Raw genomic sequence first — 20,993 nt, forward strand, 5'->3', positions numbered from 1 at the left:
GTGGGTGTATAGGAGTCAAATAAGACTTAGATAAACACTGCTTAGGTGCAAGAAAATATGGAAAGAAGGGAGAAGTGAAGGAGTGAAATTAGAATGCACAAGGATAGGAAGCCAATACATAGGAATCTTCTTCAATCATAAGAGAGACAGAGAAAACCTGGTACCAGACTTCAAACATATGAAAGGTCAAAGAGAAAGATAAGAGATTATTGTCCATGTTCACTGAAGATACAACAGAGGATGATGCTGAAAACTGCAATATGAAACATTAAATTTAGAGAGAAAATAATCTCTCTCACTTTAAGGGCAGTGAAGTAAATTAATAGACTGCCTAGGGATTTTTTGGAAACCCTGTACTGGAAGTTTTTAAAAACAGGATAGACAAACATCTGTCAGGAATGATTTAGGTACAGCTGGTCCTGCCTTGGGGGAGGAGGAACTGAACAATCTTTTTAGCTCACATTTTGGAATCTGTAATAAGATAATAAACAATAATGTTTCATTGGTAAACTTTGAGAGGTCAGTCAGGTGTGGACAGAAAAGAAAGGGCGATAGCAAGAAAAAACAACGAGAATTTACCTGTCCTGAGGATCTCCTGTTTCCCTACTTGCACCCTTCTTTTCAGGAATGTTTCCACAAGGAAAAAGAAATAAAAATCAAATATGACCAAAACATGTTTTAGTAATATTTTGATGTGCCAAAGCATAGAACCAACATTTGAAAGGTAACATGGAATATAGGTAAAAAGATGAAAAATATAATAAAATCTAAGTAGATATAAGGCAGCTGTCATGGACAAAGTCCTTTATTCCCACTTAAATGTTTCAAAAAGACATTTCTTCATTGAGTCAGTGTACTACTTAACAATTTGCAACCAAACCCTGAAACAATTAAGATGGACCAGATGATTATAACATTAATGTAGGCATACAACAATGACATTTTTTCCCTAGAATTAATATGCAGAAGTATACAATATTTTGTATTAAAATATATTAGCTGAGAAGCTGATATATGTGACACACATATATATAAATATATATACAAAGCTGATTTTATTTGTATACTTTGTTGTAAGACATATGCATAAAACAGCAATGTTAAGACAACTACATCATTTTTTTCTTTTCATCAATTTTGAATGTTTAACCACAGAACCATAAGACTGTGTTCAACTTTACAATGGAATAAAAGATTTTCTGTTACTTAAATATATAAACATTTAAAATTATATACGTACATACATACATATAATTTTAAAATTGCTTTAGGTTTGGGCCATTATTTTTTGCAACGCTTTAGCCTATTACAGAAGATAATTTTTTTTTTTACAAGGTGGCACTAAAGCACCTAAACCCCAACATCTAAGAATACATTCAATCAATTGACACATCATAAGCATGCTCTACATTTTCCTGTCTGTAAAGCCACAAAGAAATTTATTTTTGTATCTTATTCAAATGTATGATTATCATTTTTCCAAATGACACCAACCTTATTATTTCAAATATAAATACTGATTTTCAAAATAGTGTTTGAGCTACTATTACCTTTGACAGAAGCAGGTTTATTTGCAATCATGAACCTGGAAATCCTGTTTAAATACATATGGAAAACACATATTGAGTGAAGTATTTTTGTGATCAGCTCTATGCTGCATGCTTTCCTTCTGTTCCCATTTTACAGAACACTAGTTTAAAGGTAAAAATTAACAACTGGTATATGTATCTATCATTCTAGAATGTTCTTTAGTCATCACTGCTCATACACATGGACAGCATACAAAAATCTACAGGACCTAAACAAGGTTTTAACTGTTTTTCTATTAATTTCATTGATTATTTCATCATCACTTCACTATACTGTCTTTTACTTTGTACATAAGTGAGGGTTCAGTTACCTGACTATTTCTTACTGAATGATTTGAATATGTATTGAAATTGAGTTAATTTGAATAACTCAGCTAAGACCTTTACCAACTATCTGGTGTCCTTTTCATATTTCTCCTCAGAAAAGTCATTATCTGTAAGATAGACTTGACCAGTAGAGATCTGGAGAATGGACAGTATCCTTGGATCATTCTTTCGAATGTGGAGTACGGTCCAGTTGCTGCAATGCTTTTGCTCAGTGAGAGAATGTGGGCAAAGCAGCAGTAGAGAAGAGGCAGTTTTGTCCACAAAGAAGCAGAATTTAAACAGCTTAAACAACACAGGTTTTAGCTGAAGCCATTTCTGGCCAAGCTCCACACCTTACATTTCTAACTCAGTGATCCTGTAGCCTAATACAGGTACGGTACGTTTTGTCAGGAGCTGCATGCCTGAACTGAACACCTATAAAGGCACACTCCCCTCCTTGATCTCCAGGCCTGCACAGAGCCACATAAATTTCAGCATGGCTTGTGCTACAGAATTTTGTACAATCACTCCCCAAATGCAGTGCTGTGTGGTGTGGTCATACATGTGCAGCCTCAAAGAGGGAAAGAAAATGGGAGTAGGCAGGGGTCAGTGACAAGTGGCCATGCACAGCTGGTGTGTAGATGAAGTGGAGTGGAACAAGGGCAACAGAAATGATGAGATTTTGTTTTCCCATGCTCTGACAGCAAGTTGGAATGGGAAACATGTTCCCTCTCACACACACATGCTGCAGAGTAAACCACCTTTTAGCATAAAAAGAAAGCATTTATAGACATAAAAGGCTAAGTACAGCTCAGTTACAGACCTGAGGGCAACATGTGTTTGGTGACAGGGAGTGTAAGAAGCACTGAATATACCAGCTAATACTTCAGAGGTAATTTTCCCCACTACAGGTTTCCCTTTAATCCTGCTTGTTTATTGATACTTAAACAGATCTAACAGACCCAAGTAAAAAGCTGAGAATGAATACTTTACAGCTCATGCCATAGGAAGTTTATATGAAATATTTATATATTTGTACAAAAATTAATATTAGAGTAAAAGTTCCCTACATATTTTCTACACTGTTTGCTAATTAACTATGTTAAAATGTAATAAATATTCTACAAAGACACCGAAAAGCAAGTTAGCAAAAATCCTGGTATATGGACAAAGGAAAAGTAATAAACATTTACAATTGTATTGTCCCAACACAGTTCTATTAACTGCAGCTGATTTATTCTTCCATCCTCCTGTTCCAAGATGTGCACCTTGTCTTTTTTCTTTAGGAGGAACAAAGATCATGGAACAGATTGTAAGTGAGGCAAATTGCATATCTGTTTTCAGTTGTGTTACACATATTCTATATATCATTTGCAAACTATTCCCCAAAGAAATGGTATCAAACTTTTGGGGAAGAGAGAGGATCTGATGACAATCTGTTTTCATTTCATTTCTTTTAGATACTCCATGATATTTCATCTGCTTAGATTCATTTCTTGTACTGCAGCTACTGCTTTTGCACCATTGCCCATGTGTTTCCTTTTGTTCTTTTTGGCTTTAATGTTCATTAACTATATTATTTGATTTGATGATGCCATTGCAATTAAGAGAAAACTGATCCACATTTCTGAGAACAGAATCTTATTTTGCTTTGCAAGCACTCTAGTTTAGATAAAATATAAAGGATTCTTTTTTCTTTTCTTTTCTTTTTTTTTTTTTTTTTAAACACACACGTTTAAAAATATAGCCGTATTCCAAAATCCTTAACTTATGCACACATTTGATCTGCAAGTTTTAACACCAAGGTAATTTTACTTGGATGGTTTATGAAGTGATTTAGCATGAATGCCTTTACTTTTTAAGCTGCAATACTTAAAAATAAAGTTCTTCTGTTCTTCATCATTTCATCTTGGTACTGTCAGCACTGAGTTGGTTTGAAAAATAATTATTAGACAGTTTTGACTAAAAGATAACTTCAGCTAAATACCAGAATTACAAAAAGTAAGTGCTCAAGAAAAAGAGGACTCCTGTGAAATGAACAGTACTATTAACAGCACTTTGGAATACCATTTTAGCTAAACAAAGATCCATCAACTTTAACAAAACTTGCGTGGAAGTATTGCCTTATGAAACTACTGTTTGAGAGTAAGACTCCCTTTCCTTTTCCTTTTCCTTTTCCTTTCTTTTCCATAATTTACAAAGTTCTCCATCTCCTACCCCCCTCCTCCAAAATATGATAAGCTTGATTTTAATGTCAATACCACAGGAAAAACTCCTTTAAATCAATATTGTAATACTACTTATTTACAGAGCAAAATCAAACTTTTAAAGACAAATATTATTATAATATACGATAATGTCCTATCTTGCAATCTAGAAAAAAAGTATAATGAATATATTTCAACTTTAATTATTTAAACAAACAAACAAACAAACAAACAAAACACACACACAGACCAAAAACAATTCTGCTCTTAGCTACTTAGTGAAACAAAGTGTCTAAATCCAGCCCAGGGAAAACTTTCTCATTGTCAATCAAATTTCACTACAGGTTCATTAAGTGAGAAATATTAGGAAAGAAACCAGTAACATTACAATGTAAGCTCAGTGTATTTACATACAATATTTGTTTATGCAGGTAATTAATAATTATGATTAATTATACTAGAAAGTGAAATTATTTCAGTAAAACAAGATTACTTGCCTATGGGTAGAGATCTATAAGCTGCATATATACACATTCACTAATAAATGATAAGGATCACTGGTGAGGCTGGTTACAGAGCTTGGGAAAAATAGCAGTTACTAAGTGAAACTGCTTTTGGCAACTATTGACCTTTGAATTCTTAACCTGGGGGATATATAAACAACACAATGTTCTCTGGCAAGTTTTCCCTGATAACCTGCTGGAAAAGGGACAGAATATCCTCAAGCCATTTTGCATGCACAATTTAACAATTATGTGGTCAGAGGAAGGATGATTCTATTAAGCTGCTGGGAATGGTAGATGTTTACAGGTTTTACACATTTACAAAGGAATTTCAAAATCTAAAACAACACAATCAATATCAACTCTTATTCCTCTATACTCAAATAAATGATATTGAACAGTGTGCTGGGAACACATGCACACACACACACACAAACAACAAGAAAGAAACAACAATAAAAAGAGAAAGAGAGGAAGGATTCAGAATACATAAAGAAGATTATGTTAATTAAAATCATAGCACAATCAATCCTAACTTAAGAACAGAATGTTAAAGGGATGATTTTTTTTTCAGAAAGAAAAGAAAAACTGTTTAAATATTTTGAAAAGCAAAATATTAAAGAAAAACAACAACAACACAACTAAGCCCACATTGAAAACCATTTCAGATTTCTACTATCAGTGAAAGAAAATCAAATCTATATCAAAATGTAAGTTTGGATAATTATTATAATTAAGAAACACACAGGAAATGATAATAAAAATGGTTTATAGCACTACTTTTACTTTAAACATATATTTTCCCTTTACATTTATATAGGTAAAAAATTTTCAATATAAAGACTTTAATTCCGTGTCAAGATGTGAATGCACACAGAATTTATCTTTTGAATTTCTTTTAACTCTCAGCTTTTCCAAGTCTTCTTGGTTATATTCAGGAGGCTGAAAGTAAGAGGAAGAGCACATCCCAAATCCTGCACTGCCACATTTTTTTATTTTTTTTTTTTTATTTTTTCTAATTGGTGTTTCCACACTCTCTATGCATTCATCAATCAGATGTAAATTACAGCATGCCTGATTGGGTCTCCTTCACCCTAACCATTCCCTGCTGACTAGCAGTGCTTGCCAACTGCTGCAGCAAGCAAGATGAGCAGCAGTAACAGCACCTCGACTGTTTTGGTAGGTCTTTGCTACCACCAGTAATACAGATAACAACTGCTTGCTTAACACTTATTGAATGTCTTGAGCACAATTGTCCCATTGAAGAATGCAGCTGTCATCCTTGATCAATTAAAAAACATCATTGCCATAAAATAATACAAAAGAGTAGGTCCATAAATTCAAACACTATTCCAATTTCTATGATAGTCTTTTGTTTCTATCCTTTATACTGGAAACAAGCACAGAAAAATATTGGGGGGGTGGGGGGGGGGGAGAGAGGAAGGGGTGGTGTCAAGAAGAGACACAGATAGTGAAAGATGAAAATTTTTCACATGATTTCTCGTGATTTCTCATGAAAAATGATTTTCTCATAATACTTAAACAAAACGTATTATCAGAGAAAATCCTATAGACTGACTTTTCTAAACAAATCATGAGAATGGGTTGTACACCACTGAAAGGTTTTAATAAGGATGCAGTCTAGAATACTATAGCCACCTACAAATTTAATGCCCTGTCATTATTGTATGGTTCCTACTCTGGTGCAGTACAATTCTCATGCTGCATAAGCATGGGTTTAGCATATTTTAAAGAGAAATGACATCTAAAATCACCCTCAAAATATCATAATCCCATCCCCATTTTCTCAATAAGCCATACCACTTTACATAGCCCCAGTGAGAGGCTGGGGCTGAAACCCAAGTCTGAAAGGAAAATTAAGAGAATTTTGTATGAGGTGAACGAAGAACAGTGGGAGAAGAAAAGCAAAGATTGTTGCTTGGCCAAATGAGAAAGGTAAACCAATTATGAAAATGCAGAGATTGAAAACATTTTTTTTTTTTTTACAATTGACATATAATTTAATAGTATAGCTTAATAGTAGTATGGATAACACTGCATTACACTGACTTTAACAGTATTTTCAGGAAGCAGGGAGAATGAGTCCTAGGGGATGTCACTTGTAGAGAAGCACAAACAGTTCAAGAACAATTTCTCTACTGTGCTAAGCAGAAACAGGCTTTCCTTCATCTTCACATGTAAATGTTGTTTTGTTCTGTGTTTTTCTTGAACCAACATCTTGAATACAATATTCTGTTTTTAAGTGACTAAGATTGATGTTCCTTCATCTTTGCCTGCAAACACCAAAAGTAAGCTCATTGTTTCTCTGCCCAGCACTGAGCAAAGGCTCTGAGGCATCTGGGATAGAAAGGCAGTATTTTGTACAGGACTGAGGTTTGAACATCAGTAGTGGCATCTGGAGGACAAGCCTTTGCATCTTATGTGAGAAGGAACTCTTCCATCTGGGGTACAGAATTCAGCCCCTGCTATAAATATCTGAACTGCATGGGTGTTGCAAACCTTGAGTTGCCCAACATTTCTAACATTATTTATGTATCACAGTTTAATCATTCATATATCAAAAAATGTACCTTTGTATAATATGCTGTGTGTTTTGCAATTCCAGGAGGTGGGAGTGTGGGAAAAATAGAGCAACAGAAGAGATTATGGATAAAGTGCCATGAACATAAAAAATTAATCTAAGTGGAGTGGTCAACTGAAACCTGAAAGAATGGAAGAGATTATTGATAGCTAGGGCAAACAATAGAATAGTTTGTTTTGCTCCCACCTCTGCCATTGCCTTGTGATCAGACTTTCAGCAAGATAATTTTCAGCCTCTGTCTCTGTGTCTCTATTTACCACCTGTCACATGTGTAAAATTATGATACACTATGACATTTGGGGATGGGTTTCTTAACATTCTCTGCTGATAATTCTCTTTTTAATAACTGAAGCTCAGATCCCAGCCAACAACAAGGATGTATTGCTTTCACTGAGTCTTTCCCTTGTTGACCCAGTGGAGTGAAGCAGCACCCCCTCCCCCCCCCAAGTAGTGCAGAATTCACCTCTCCCTTTTCCAAGTTGCCTCAGGCTGATGAGCTGTCTGAGTTGCATGCCTTATCAGCTAGGAGTAAGCCAATGGCACCATTTTTTGAATATTTCTAAACATTTCTTCAGGCACAGTTACTTCACACATTTAAAACCAAAATCACAAACAGCTCTGAGTTGCCAGAAATTTCATTTCTTCAGCAAATAAATTCCTTCCCCTCCCAAAGATATTCACTCTATGCTACTCTGTTACATCATTTTCATAGCTTTATGGAGAGAAAGACTGGATTCATCAACAAAATATGATGGAAAGAAAGATATTTTCCCAGGGTTAGAAGTGGAATATTGTGGACCAAATCACCAGGAATTACCTAAAAAGGTAGAGATGAACCAAGAAAGAGGCAGTTGCTGTCAAGACCTTCAGGATTAAAGGTTACCCATGCACTGGGAGAGGGAAGGCAATGCCTAAAAGAGACAAATTATTCAAGACATCAGGATATCCAAGAGTATAACTGAGGCTATGTCCATATAGAGCAACAGAAGAAGGCTGGGAAGGGCTTCGGCAGATACAGGTACAAAAGAATCCCAGGGGAAAAGTTGACAATTACTATGACATAGATGGGGTGCTGAGTGGAAGAAGGTTTTATAAATAATGTCTGAAAACATGATCAAGAAAAACAGAGGAGCAACTCCCTAAAAAGTAGTTAGCTAGGACACTTTTACTATAATGAAAAAAGATTACTGAGACTTCAGAGAACTGAATACTACCTGACATGTCATGACAATTATAAGACTAAGTAAGCAAGCATAGGGAAAAAAATTAAAAAGGAGTTCTGAAGCTCTGTGTTTTAATTAATATCTTCCCACTCCAAAGCCTGAAAAAATAAAATAAAATAAAATAAATAAAATCATTATCAGAAATAATAAAAATGAGGCATTAAATGACTTCCCTGAATAAACTGTAGATTATAGAAGTGAAATAAACTGCCTTCTTTACCCTGTAAAAATCCCTACAAACTAGAAATGCACGGAATGAAATAGGTTTTGAGATATTCTCAGTGAAAGCAGAAAGTCACTAACACATCTGTAATTGCCAAGGGGACTATTCTTCATAAAAAATTATATACTCAGGATGCCCATGTCATCACAGCCTGTTACAAGCAAGTATTTTGCTGTTCTGCAAAACACCTGCATAAATACACAACATAAGTGTCTGTATTAAAGTACTTATCTCTGAATATGGAGAGGACTCCTTTTTTGGATATGTAAATATTCCCATAAAAGGAAACAAAATAGACTGACAAAACATTTCCATTATGGCTCAAATTAAAAAATGCAGCAGTACCTTAAAAAATTCTTTTTCTTTGTTTCATACTTTATAGACCATCGTTCTGGAAGGACTCAAAGGAGAAATATGTTGGAACTCAATTACCTGTGCTAGTGAACCACCTACAGAAATTTAAAAATAGCTGCCTCTCACAGATACCCTGTGTGAATCAAGTGCTTTTTTATGTGTGCTTCTTATGTCTCATTAACATAATAAAATACAGTATGTAACTTTTCACGCTTCTGGAAGAAGCCCAAAATGGTCATTAAACACTTAAGATATCTCAGTGGCCAGTGAACTTTGATCACTTAAATTCCTTGCTTTGCTTTACCTTTGATGATCAACCAAATGAAGGTCAACTAGCTACACCTCAGTCAAATACACTTGGTGTGAAACACCAAAAAATAAACCCTTAAAGTTTGGTGCATCCTTATGAAAGCATCACAGATCTTCAAAAGTGAATTGAAAACCTTGGTCATCTGTAAAGATTGTTTCCACTTGGCCTCAAACTCCTTTATAAACCACATGGTATTAAGGTTCAAGGCAGGTCAGAGCCAAAGGCCTCACATCTGCAGAGCCAAACACGTACTCACCCTGACCGACAGATGAAGGCACTGGTCAGCAGGTAGATATCAGTCAGCATCTCAAACCCATTCTCCCCCTGGTGTTCCATTTCTCATGCTTGTCCAACCTGGTACAGAAACAATAAATGAAAGAAAATCCTCATATACAGAATTTCACTCCACTTTTAGCAATCTTTAGCAATTGCATACACCTATCATGAAATCTTAATAAAAACTAGTCTGCTATTGAATAGCCTTTGTTTTTAAACCTCCATTAGTGATCTTTCAGGTGAATTTTTTTACTACATTTTTTCCCCCCATTATTCTTTTAGCAGCACTGCATCAGATAAAGGTTCACCTCTTGCTGTAAATAAATAAAAAAATATAAAAAATAAATCTTGGAACCTTGTAACTTTTCTAATTGATGTATTGACTTCAGCTGGTACATTTTCACTAGAATTTTCAACTTCCATTCACTATTCTTCTTATAATTTCCATTGTTTCATAATATCTCCTCTACTCTGACCTGCTAGCACTACATTTTGGACAACGTACTGCACTACTAAAGATAGGAATCGTTTTTAGGATCCAAACACTTTCATTTGTGTATAGGAATCTCTGATCTATATTTACAGTAGCTTTATCATTTAACAGATGTTTGGACAGTTACAGTCCCCTCTGGGACAGTACTGTGTGGTTTTGAACTACTTCAGAGTTGTTCTATGAATATTTTTCCTCGCTCTCTTATAGTCCTGGGGGTCTGTAACAGATGCTAATTGCAGTTTCTTCTTTGTTTTTTGATAATCTAGTCTTACCCAAATTATTCCACCTCTGCCCTCATCATTATCAAATTGTATCTTACTGATTCTCAGGGTTTCCAGCAGTAGATAAGACCATATTAGCTACATCTTACACACAGCATAGCTTAGAAGTTTCATATGTGCATATGGAGATGGTGAGAGCATTCAAGAAATAGGGGCTTTTGGCAGAGAACATCCCACACCTCCTGTCCTTTCAGAAATATGCCTTGGAATAATTAGCAGCTTCATCTCAACTTCCCAATTTGCCACAATGCTCTCAGATATTATGCTGCTGCTCCACAGCTTTCAAAGGGGTTTATCATACTGCATGCTGATCTGTTCCCTGATTCAAATGCTTAAGACATTAAGAGCATGACCTTGAGGCATATTTAAATAGTTTATGTTACATGAAGGTTGCCAACTTGTACAAGTGAAGATGCCGTATTATGTTATAGTGCCTTTGGTCATCATGCATTATATGTACCCTGAGGCCATTCCAGTATAACTGGCTTCCTTGCTTTAGAGAGAAGGGAAACTTTTCAAATATAGCAGCCATAATAAATGCTCAGGTTGTGCTCCATCTTTTAGTTCATCAGAGGCAGAAGGCAAAAAGTATTTTCATAAAGTAGCAAATATGCCAATTCAAGAACTTAGGACTCCGGTGGAGAATGAAGAGGCAGACAATGCTATCTATTTATAGTACATTTTGCCTGAATCCCTTCTTTTGTACACAACAGCCATGGTCTTTCATGCAGAACCACTGTAGATGGACAGCTGTGTGTCTAAACATCTGTGATGAACAGAACTCAGATGGGAGCTTAAAAAAAGAGAAAACGGCATCAACATATTCATAAGTTGGTGTGGGAACAATGAAAGCACATATTGTAGGTCTGAAGGAAAAAGGCAGAATCAGCTTGTAAAAAATAAATAAATAAATAAATCTCCATGAAATTATTTTTGCAGATGTCAGCATAGGCTTTCTGCCTGATTTCGTGTAGCATTAAACTCAGGAAGGAGACAAAAGATGTAGTTTTGACCAGCCAGGAGTTTCAACGAAGCACCTAAAAATCCAAAAATCAAAATCAGAGCATAACTTGATCCAGAAGGACTGTAATACCTCAAAAAGAAAACGAAGAGGGAAAAAAAAAAAAAAAAAAAAAAGTAAACTGAATTAGCTCTAACTTCTGTGTAAAATGTGTGATATCCAATAAAGACTAAACTAAAGCCAAAGGTGCACAGATAATAATTTTGGAGCCTTCCAAGGTTCCTTCAGTATCTTCAACTTGCTTTTTACTCATGAATAAGCAAAAAATTATGCTTTAAAAATATAAGAATAAAATTAAATTAAAAATAAAATAAAAAATCTTACATTGCTGACCAGACATCAGCCTGAAAAGCAGATTTTGTTGTTTTCACTTGCACTGATGCTACCTAAATTTTTGAGTAGTTCTAATGATAGCTGGCAGGAATGAGAGGATATGACTCGAAGCAGTTTAAGTAGTTTGTTATCAACATCTCTCTCCTGTAGAGAATGATAATGAGGCATATAGATTGCATCTTCACCTGAATTCTATCCCTATTATTCATTTAACTGTTTAGATGATTTCTAGACCTAACAAAAATTTCTTTACATTTAAATACATTGCTAGATTAAAATATAAACACTCTCTTTCTTTTCTTTCTTAAAAGATGATGCATAAAACTCTAAGTAAAAAAAATATGACCCTTGGCTTTCAAGTTTCCTTTCCTCTGTTCATAAACAATTTCCTGGAATACGTAGTGGAACCCACTTAAAGAGGCTTTGAAGCTCGGTAGGATATATGTCTACTTATAGATATTTCCAATATTCAGTGGATTTGGCATGTACGAAACTGATGGGGTATTGCAGACTCCAGCAGAAGGATACGTTTCTAAAATATATTGCATCAAACTGTATATGCCAGTACATTATACAGTGTCTGCTGCACTGGTTATCTGCTATCTCTTTTTACTGTAGATGTTCATGTGCAAGAGAAAGTCAATGTTCCTAGTGTGGAGAAAATCTAAAACTTTCTTACTTGAAAGTTGAAATGTAATAATTTTCACTCTTTAAAACTGCATACATCCTTTTTCAATAATAATAATAATAAAACAACAGCAAAACATTGTTTCCAACATTTTAATAAACCATAAATGGGAAAAGAGGTAACTGTGAGTTATAACAGATTGGTAACTCTGAGTTACCTACGGACAGATTATTTTTCTCATATTTATGTGTTATTCAAAATTAATATATAAATTTCTGTGAGTGATTCTTGTCTTAATCATCAGTATGAGAACTGTCTGTTGACAAAATAAGGATACTCATGTTTTGAGCTGTTTTGATGGGATATAGAGGTCACACATTACGTATCTAGATTCCCTAAGCAGCAATCACAGCTCCAGTGTAAATTCCAGAATTACATATTCACAATCCTCCTGTCTTCTGGGATTGAGATAGTCTTGATCAATAAGAGCTTTTAACTAAGAAATAGTAGAGTAGTACTCCATTTCCAGGGAAAGAAAAAAGAAAATCTAGCAAATGATGATAAAAATGATAAGCTGAACAATCATTCATTTATTAGCCACCACCAGGATCTAAAGTCCTTCCTTGTTCCTCACCCCATTCCCAAATGTTGACATGATTCAAGTTTCTCTTAGACTCTTCTGTGAATCTCCAAGGGTGGAAACATGATTCTGCCTCTAAAATTGCAGTATTATCTTCACTGGAGAGAGATCTGGGAGGGGAAGCATTCACAGCCCCTTGCTTCTAAAGAGCTCCCTCTATGAAAAGGTCTTCAGTCCTTTTTCCTCCCTTTAGGCCCAGGCTCCAGACAGAACGCCCACTCATTACATTCTTTGGGCAGAGATCAACTTCCCTCTTCTCTCTTATTAAACCAAAGCTGCATCTGGCTTTGACTGAATGCAAGGACAAAGAACATCCGGCCATTGATATGCACTGTTTTGTATCTTTCACACTCATAACTGAAATGTAAGAAAGACCTGATGAACTTGTGCTCCGTCTCAAGTACAGGATGATCTCCATCATACAATGCTGTGTGATGGAGTGTTGAAATTCCCATTGAGCTGTGGAATTCCTGTTCTTGGAGACTTCCAGAATTTGACTTTGAATAATCTAATTGTCTCCGCTTTGGTCAGAAAGTTGAACTAGGGACCTCCAGAATCACAGAATCATAGTAGGGTTGAGGTTAGAAGGGACCTCCAGAGATCACTTAATCCAACCCCCCTGCTCAAGCAGGATCACCTAGAACATGTTACACAGGACGGTATCCAGGTGGGTTTTGAATATCTCTAAAGAAAAAGACTCCACAGTCTCTCTGGGTAGCCTGTTCCAGTGCTCTGTTACTTGAATTGTGAAGTTTTTCCTCATATGTTGATAAAACCTACTGTGGTTCAGTTTATACCCATTACCCCTTGTCCTATCACTGTCCACCACTGAGAATAGTTTCACCCCATCCACTTTACATTGTCCCCTCAGGTATTTGTAGAGGTTGATAAGATCCCCTCTCAGTCTCCTCTTCTCTAGGTTAAATAGGCCCAGCTCATATAGTTTTTCCTCATAAGACAGATGCTTCAATCCCTTAATCATCCTCATGGCTTTGTGCTGGACCCTCTCTAACAGTTCTACATCTCTCTCGAACTGGGGAGCCCAGAACTGGACACAATATTCCATTTGTGGCCTCACCAGAGCTGAGTAGAGGTGGAGGACCACCTCTTTCAACCTGCTGTCCACCTTCCCCCTGATGCAGGCTAGAAAGTCCCTTCCACCTTAAATTTTTCTGTAACTCTCACTATACTGGCCTTGTGGACAGTAGCAAAGATTTTCGTTGGATATTGTATGGACTCAGAAGAATGAAAAGAGATAATTAGTAAATATGGCCTACTGAAAGACAATTATCCATATCAAAATAAACCATGCATAGTGCAATCATGAATGGAAAATAAAAATTAAGAGACATGAATGTAACTATAAAACATGAATACAATACATTTATTTACCCAGGATTCATTGTACTAAGATAGACATATATCTTTCATTGATTAGATACACTGCTTTTTTCTGGTGTGTCTTTTTTATTTTTATTTTTTAAACAAATAGACAAACAAACATGTTGTTGTAGACGAATTGATCTAGACTTCAGTAGCTAATAAACAAGCTAATGAATAAGCACAAGGAAGACAAACAAAATAATCAGGTGCAAAGAATGTGTCAGTATATTGTGTTAAGAGAAGGAGAGAAGAACAATTGTTGTAGAGGAAGCTTAACGGATGCTTAGTGGACTCTAGTGTACTACTGGACTAGAAGCTTCTCAAAGTTTAGACATGAGTTGTATGTATCACTTACAATAATGATAATGACTCAAAATATAGGAATGACATTTGCTGACAGTACACAAAAAGAAAATATTAATGGAGGGAAAGAGAATTGGGTAAGTCTGGGGTCTCAAGCTGCAAAAGAGGAATGAAATAGAACAGCACAACATGTTATGTTGAGCACCTCAGAAGCTGATAACAAAAGTGTATTCAAAAACTTGAGGTTCTTCAGTTCAGAATGACAGAATTATCAGATATATTATTACATCATAATATGACTATAAGATGCCAACATGACACGGTTGCTGAAAAGACATTTGTGATTCTGGAATGTGTGGAGTGAAGAGGGAGTGCAACTAATAACTGACAACCCTTGTGTAACACTTTGTTTAGAATACTGTCTACATATATGTTCAAGATGACAAGAAGGGATGCCATCCAAAGGAACCTTGACAGGCTTGGGAAGTAGGCCCATGCAAACATTATGATACTCAACAAGGCCAAGTGCAAGGTCCTGCACCTAGGTTAGGAAATCCCCATATACATATACAGAATGGGTGATGAATGGATTGAGAGCAACCCTTCAGATAAGGACTTGGGGGTATTCATAGACAAAAAAATGAATATGACAGTATGAGGGAGTTGGGGTTGCTCAGCCTGGAGAAGAGAAACTTCTGGGGAGGCCTTAAAGCGGTTTTCCAGTACTTGAAGAAAGTCTAAAGGAAAGATGGGGGAGCGACGTTTTATATTATTATTTATATTATATATTAGGAAGATTTTTTTATTTTTATTTTTTTTAAGAGATTGAGGTGAGACACCAGGACAGATTTCCAAGAGAAGTTGCTGGCATCCCATCCCTGGAAGTGTTCAAGGCCAGGTTGGATGAGACTTTGGGCAACCTCATCCATGGAGTAGAAGGCATCTCTGCCCATGGCAGGGAGTTGGAACTTGGTGATCTTTAAGGACCATTGCAACCCCAAACATTCTGTGATTCTAAGATTCTATGATCCTATGATTCTATGATTATGCACATTTTAGTGAAGTGAAAGGAAGTTTAAAATGCAACCTCTTTAAAAATAAAAAAATAAAATTCTAGTCACATTTTTTTTTTCACCTCCTAATTTGTGGAATTGCTTTTCACTCATGGGTAATAACTGAGGTTTTATGAAGGTGTGCCAACATTATATTTTTATCCAAGAACTCCAAGAAAAAATAACATACAGTTCTGTACAAAGGACATACAAATTCTGTACAAATGAAAATGGTAAGAGTAAGAGACATGAACTGAAGCATATGCACTGAAAAATATTTGGACCTTGAGGAAAATATGAAGAACTGACTATAGTTTTGTTTGTTTGTTTGTTTATTTGAGATAATCTGTCTACAATTATTAGAATTATAGAATTATCAGAATAATAATTTGATAATAAATTGCACCCACCTATAAGTGTATTTTCATATTCCTAACTCTTTAATTGTGCTAGGGGAAAAGGAGTCCAGATGGTGAGTAATGGGTTTGCATGTAGATGCTTCAAAGCCTAGCTTATTTGTGAATGGAAATGGAAGTTTTGTTTGCTTTGCTGTCTAGTAAAAATATCAGGGCACTTATACAGCAAACTTGTAAAGTAAGGAAAGAGCCCTAACTGGTCACTTCAAATTAAAAGAAATAATATTAATAACTATTATATATATATATAAAGCTAGTTTCTGATTCAACAGTTACAAGGGCAGTCATTTTGGGAAGAGGGTCTCATTTTGTTCCTTTGAACAGAATTCATCTCATCTATCAAGACCAGTTGATATATGTTCTCCTTACTTAAAATAAATCTATTGTAAGTATTTACAGTGGGATTAACTGAGGTATTGCACTATCGCACCAAATTTCTCCCATGGTTGTAAAAAGATTCTAGACAGCTCTCTTAAATTAAGATGTTGAGATTTGGTTAAATAAATCCCTTCTTCAGTGTGAAATGTTTCTCATGAAACAATGAATAGATATTGCTATTACAAAGAACTACTTTAAAGCCTACAGTCTTTCATCCAATGTTTGTCTTCACACACTATTCACCACTCTAGATGCTCATTATGCTGATTTGTTTGTTCCTGGTAAACTTAGGACAAATTTTCTGTTGCTACTGCCACATACTTTTACAATGAAATGATTTAAAACAGTGACTAAGAATCAAAAATGAGACATGACAGGTATCTGGAGAGAGACCCACAGGCAGTAAGTACATCATCATACATAAAGCCACAACTGTTACTAGAGTTGATATGTATAATAATAAATAAAAGCTAAAAGGTTATACGAAAAAATGCCTGTTATTTAAGCAACTTGCAACTTTGATATAAAAAGAATCAGTCTGAAGATAATGAATGATATCTATTTCTCTTGATCTGAAGGACAATTCAAAAAAATGAAACTTCTGGCACATAGATGGTACTCAGAAACCATATTATAGGTGTCTTCAAGTTCTAATACCTACATTGGATTTGGGGGTCCTGAAAAATTATTGAATGTCAGGCTTGACAGAGTAAAAACTATTTTACAACCATCTTTGTCCAAAATAGCAAAGTAGTGAAAGAGTTATAAGAATTGAAGAACACATATCAAGATTTAAATAACTGTCTTGTTCTGATCATATTCAGATGATCAAATATCAAATGTACTGATTAAATAACCATCTTATTCAGGATCATATTCAGTTTCCCTAGTTGGTAATTATTGATTACAGGGTATAGCCCTTTTTCTTTTTTGTGGCTAACCACTCAGCCCTTTTAAATGTAAACATCAAGGAGTGGGTGTGCACTACTCTTATTTATATAACACTGGATTACTTGCTATGTTATGCAAAGATCTATGGCACAACAGCATTATACCTTTTTCTGCAAAGCAAATAACACAAATACTTTATAAATATATATATATACACATATATACATACACATACATATATAAATATATATATGTGATCCTGTCTCTTTCCTTCCTGTAAGCTAAGTTTTCACATGACTGTTAGAGGTGTCCTGAATTCCCTAAAGTTTAATAAAAGAGCAATAATTTTGTATTGTGGCAATTGTGTTTTTGTCATTTCAGTCTACTTTAAGCAAGAATTATGCTTCTAAATTTATTTGAGTCATAAAGGCATCCCTTGTTATAAAAATAAAAAGAAATAACAACAACAAAGAAACAAACAAAAAAAACAAAAATGCAGATTTCTACTAGACTCTATTTCAGTAGAGAATTTGGTTGCACATCTTATTTTAATGTTATCCTATAAGGATTAAAAAGTCATACAGTTATGGTTTGCTTATTCATTCCCATGTGTCTAGTTACATGTTCAGCCATATTTTATCTTTAAGCAACAATAAATTGCTATCAGTGGCCCCAAAACTTTCTCTTTATTTTCTCTTTATTTCAGTCTTTTTTTTTTTTTTTTTTCTTTTTTCCATATATTTTAAAATATGACAGAATAGGCCTGCAGTGAGTGTCATGTTAATATAGGAGCAAGCAGATGTGGTACCAAACACAGGCTGGTAGAGATGACTCACAATTTCACAAGCTGAAGACAATATAAAGACCTACAGATTATGCAAAAAAAAAAAAAAAAAAAAAAAAAAAAAAAAAAAGTGTTGCTTTAGTTAAGGTCTAAAAGTCTAAAAGTGATCTCTTCGACTCTTCATCTCTCATATGCCCCCAGTTTTGTCCAGAAAGGGTCACTATTTTACAGTTAAAGACTCTCTAGACTCTGTAGATAAGATCAAATGATAGCTTTGGTGTCTTTCCATATATGGTTGCTTAGTCTTTGAATAATTTTGTCTTTCATTAATATCTTCTGTCACATGTGTTTAGTGTGTTTAATGTGTTTGAATTTCACTGAGTTACTAGCATGAAAAAATAAAATATTTAATTTCAAATTATTTTCTATATTTTTTTTTCAAGAAGCACAGTTTTTTTTCTGATGTAGAATAAAGTGAATACAGGCTTTCTTGTTCTTGACATGTAAAACCTACTCCTCTAGCACAATAGTAATATGCTTAAAAATGATTATTTTTTATTTGAGTGATAGCTAACCTTTTAAAAGTTTTCCATAAATAATACATAAAAGTCATAAAATATAATCTCTCATTAGATGATGTTTCTAATTTTATGCCTACCTGAAATAACATGTTGTCTCATTTTAAATTTCTAAATACTTACAAAGGTTCCTACAGGTTGTATTCTTTTAAATATCATCCAAACCAGCTTCAAAACTTTACATTGACAGAAAAACAGTCATATTTAAATAAGCTTTAAACAGTGACTGATGATTATTCATAATCTTTAACAAATGAAGCCATTTTAAACTACTAAAAAACTGTATTTTTCTTTAAAGTAATTAAGATTAATATTTTTCCTAATAAAAAATTATATTTTATATTTCTAGTACTGATGTTGGTTAACTCTTATTATTTGTTTCTATTTGGGTAATGTCTGCAGTATGTATAAATGTGTATGTATTTCCCTGAAATTAAGAAAATGAAACCTCGTACTAAAGAGACCACAGTGAATTTATTTGTCATGAATGACCACAGCAATTAAAGCAAATGGAGAAGTAACTATATCAGATGGATATCTGTTTCATTTTTTCTAACCAAAATAGAATTCTGCTGACTTTGCAGAATTCATTGCAAAATGAAATAACATCATATTTCTTTTTTTTTTTTTTTTCTTTTCACTAACAACAGAAACAACTGTTGCAGCCTTTCCTTCAAAAAAGCAATGCAACTTTTCTGGCCAACAAGGTCTCAGCACCATCATAGCTGCAGGAGCCTCTCCCACCTCCCAAGTACTTAACATTGTTCCTGATCTTTGATTTTGACCATTTGCCACAGGTCATCACCACATCCATCCTTTTTGAGTAGGGTCTCATTAGCACTAATTTTGATTACCGTCTCATCATTTTCTCTGGCCTTCAAACACTGCCCTACTCATATCAGTACAGATTGTTGCTGTAAGATTCACTCTGCCAGATTCATTAATGACAGTCCAAGCCTTTGCATCCGTTCTCATCATCGACCATTGCATTAAATATAGATTTACATTCTCAGATCACCTTACTGCCTATCTTGTGCAACTTTTTGATTCTTATTCATTACAGCTAAGAGACAAGAGCTGGTTAGTCACTGACGCAAACATTTATTCTATCATTTAGCTAAATTTCAGTACAAGTACTAATGTGGCTTTGTCCATGTTGTTCATTTAGACTTGAGAAAATTTCTCTGGAAAAAAAATATTGAAACTGTTTCATTATTCAACTTCCAATTTCTGCTAAAGCCATTTTCTGCTGTATAACTTATAAATCTAGACTAGTTTACTGAGACTATTTATCCCAGTAGCTATTTTTGTATGACCATTTCCTTGCATTTGCTTATTTATTTGAATCCACCATGATTTGTCCTCCATGTCTACAAGGTGAGGATGGTCTTTGCAATCTTTTTGTACTACTTGGCATTGCAGAGTTCTTGTTCCTTTAACTGTATGTGAATATGAATAATAAGCAACAACATACATGTAAAATTTACAGAGTTCGGGACTAGGAACAGCTTCACGGCACAGTGCATTCTGTAGTTGTAGTACTACAAATGTCAGGATTACAGACCCAGAAGCTTTTTAGCTTTCATAGATACTTTAATTTGGATTCAACACAGCTATACTGTGCTTATTGAAGGTTAATTCTGAACATAATTGAAAAACAAAATGTATCGTGACACATGATACACCCACCACCCCCCAAAAAAATAAAAAACAAAAACACATATAAAATTAAACCTCCTCATAAATTGGAAATACATTGTCACACAAAACTGTCTTCTATGCATCATTTAAATATCAGTAAAGTCCAAACTATATGTGCCCAGCCACCTGTTTCTTTTAAGGAGAATTATATTTCCCCTGAAACAGACTTGACTCACAAATTTATAATCACACAGTTTTGAACTACTTAACATAAAAATTTAATTAAAAACAAAACAAAACACAGTATTTGTAAAGGATGTCAGCTTGAAAATAAAGCTAAGTATTTCAATAACACCCAAGTGCCCTATTTAATATTTTTGGAATGGAATATTTATTTCAAAATTTCTTTCCAAACTGAAATTGCTTCTAGAGAAAATCATTAATAAGGAGATCAAAATGAAATATTTAAATTGTGCTGAACAAAATAATATGGCCCAAAGCATTATGGGGAAAATTTATTTAAAAAAAAAAAAAATCTGTTTTTGCTAGTTCAAGATAGAAAGTTTTTTTGTTGTTGT

At 34.5% G+C, this 20,993-nt stretch overlaps 1 protein-coding gene across 10 annotated transcripts in view; it reads right to left on the reverse strand.

Moving 5' to 3' along the window:
* LOC311433935 (proprotein convertase subtilisin/kexin type 6-like) overlaps positions 1-20,993 on the reverse strand; it is a 412,148-nt gene that overhangs the window by 371,778 nt on the left and 19,377 nt on the right. For all 10 annotated transcript variants that reach the window (XM_084513681.1, XM_084513679.1, XM_084513677.1 and 7 more), the window contains one exon: positions 9,574-9,671. The gene's annotated coding sequence lies outside the window, so the exon portion shown is untranslated. The remainder of the gene's footprint in view (positions 1-9,573; positions 9,672-20,993) is intronic.

Source organism: Aythya ferina (assembly GCF_964211825.1).
Source record: "Aythya ferina genome assembly, chromosome: 1".
NCBI classification, from domain to species: domain Eukaryota; kingdom Metazoa; phylum Chordata; class Aves; order Anseriformes; family Anatidae; genus Aythya; species Aythya ferina.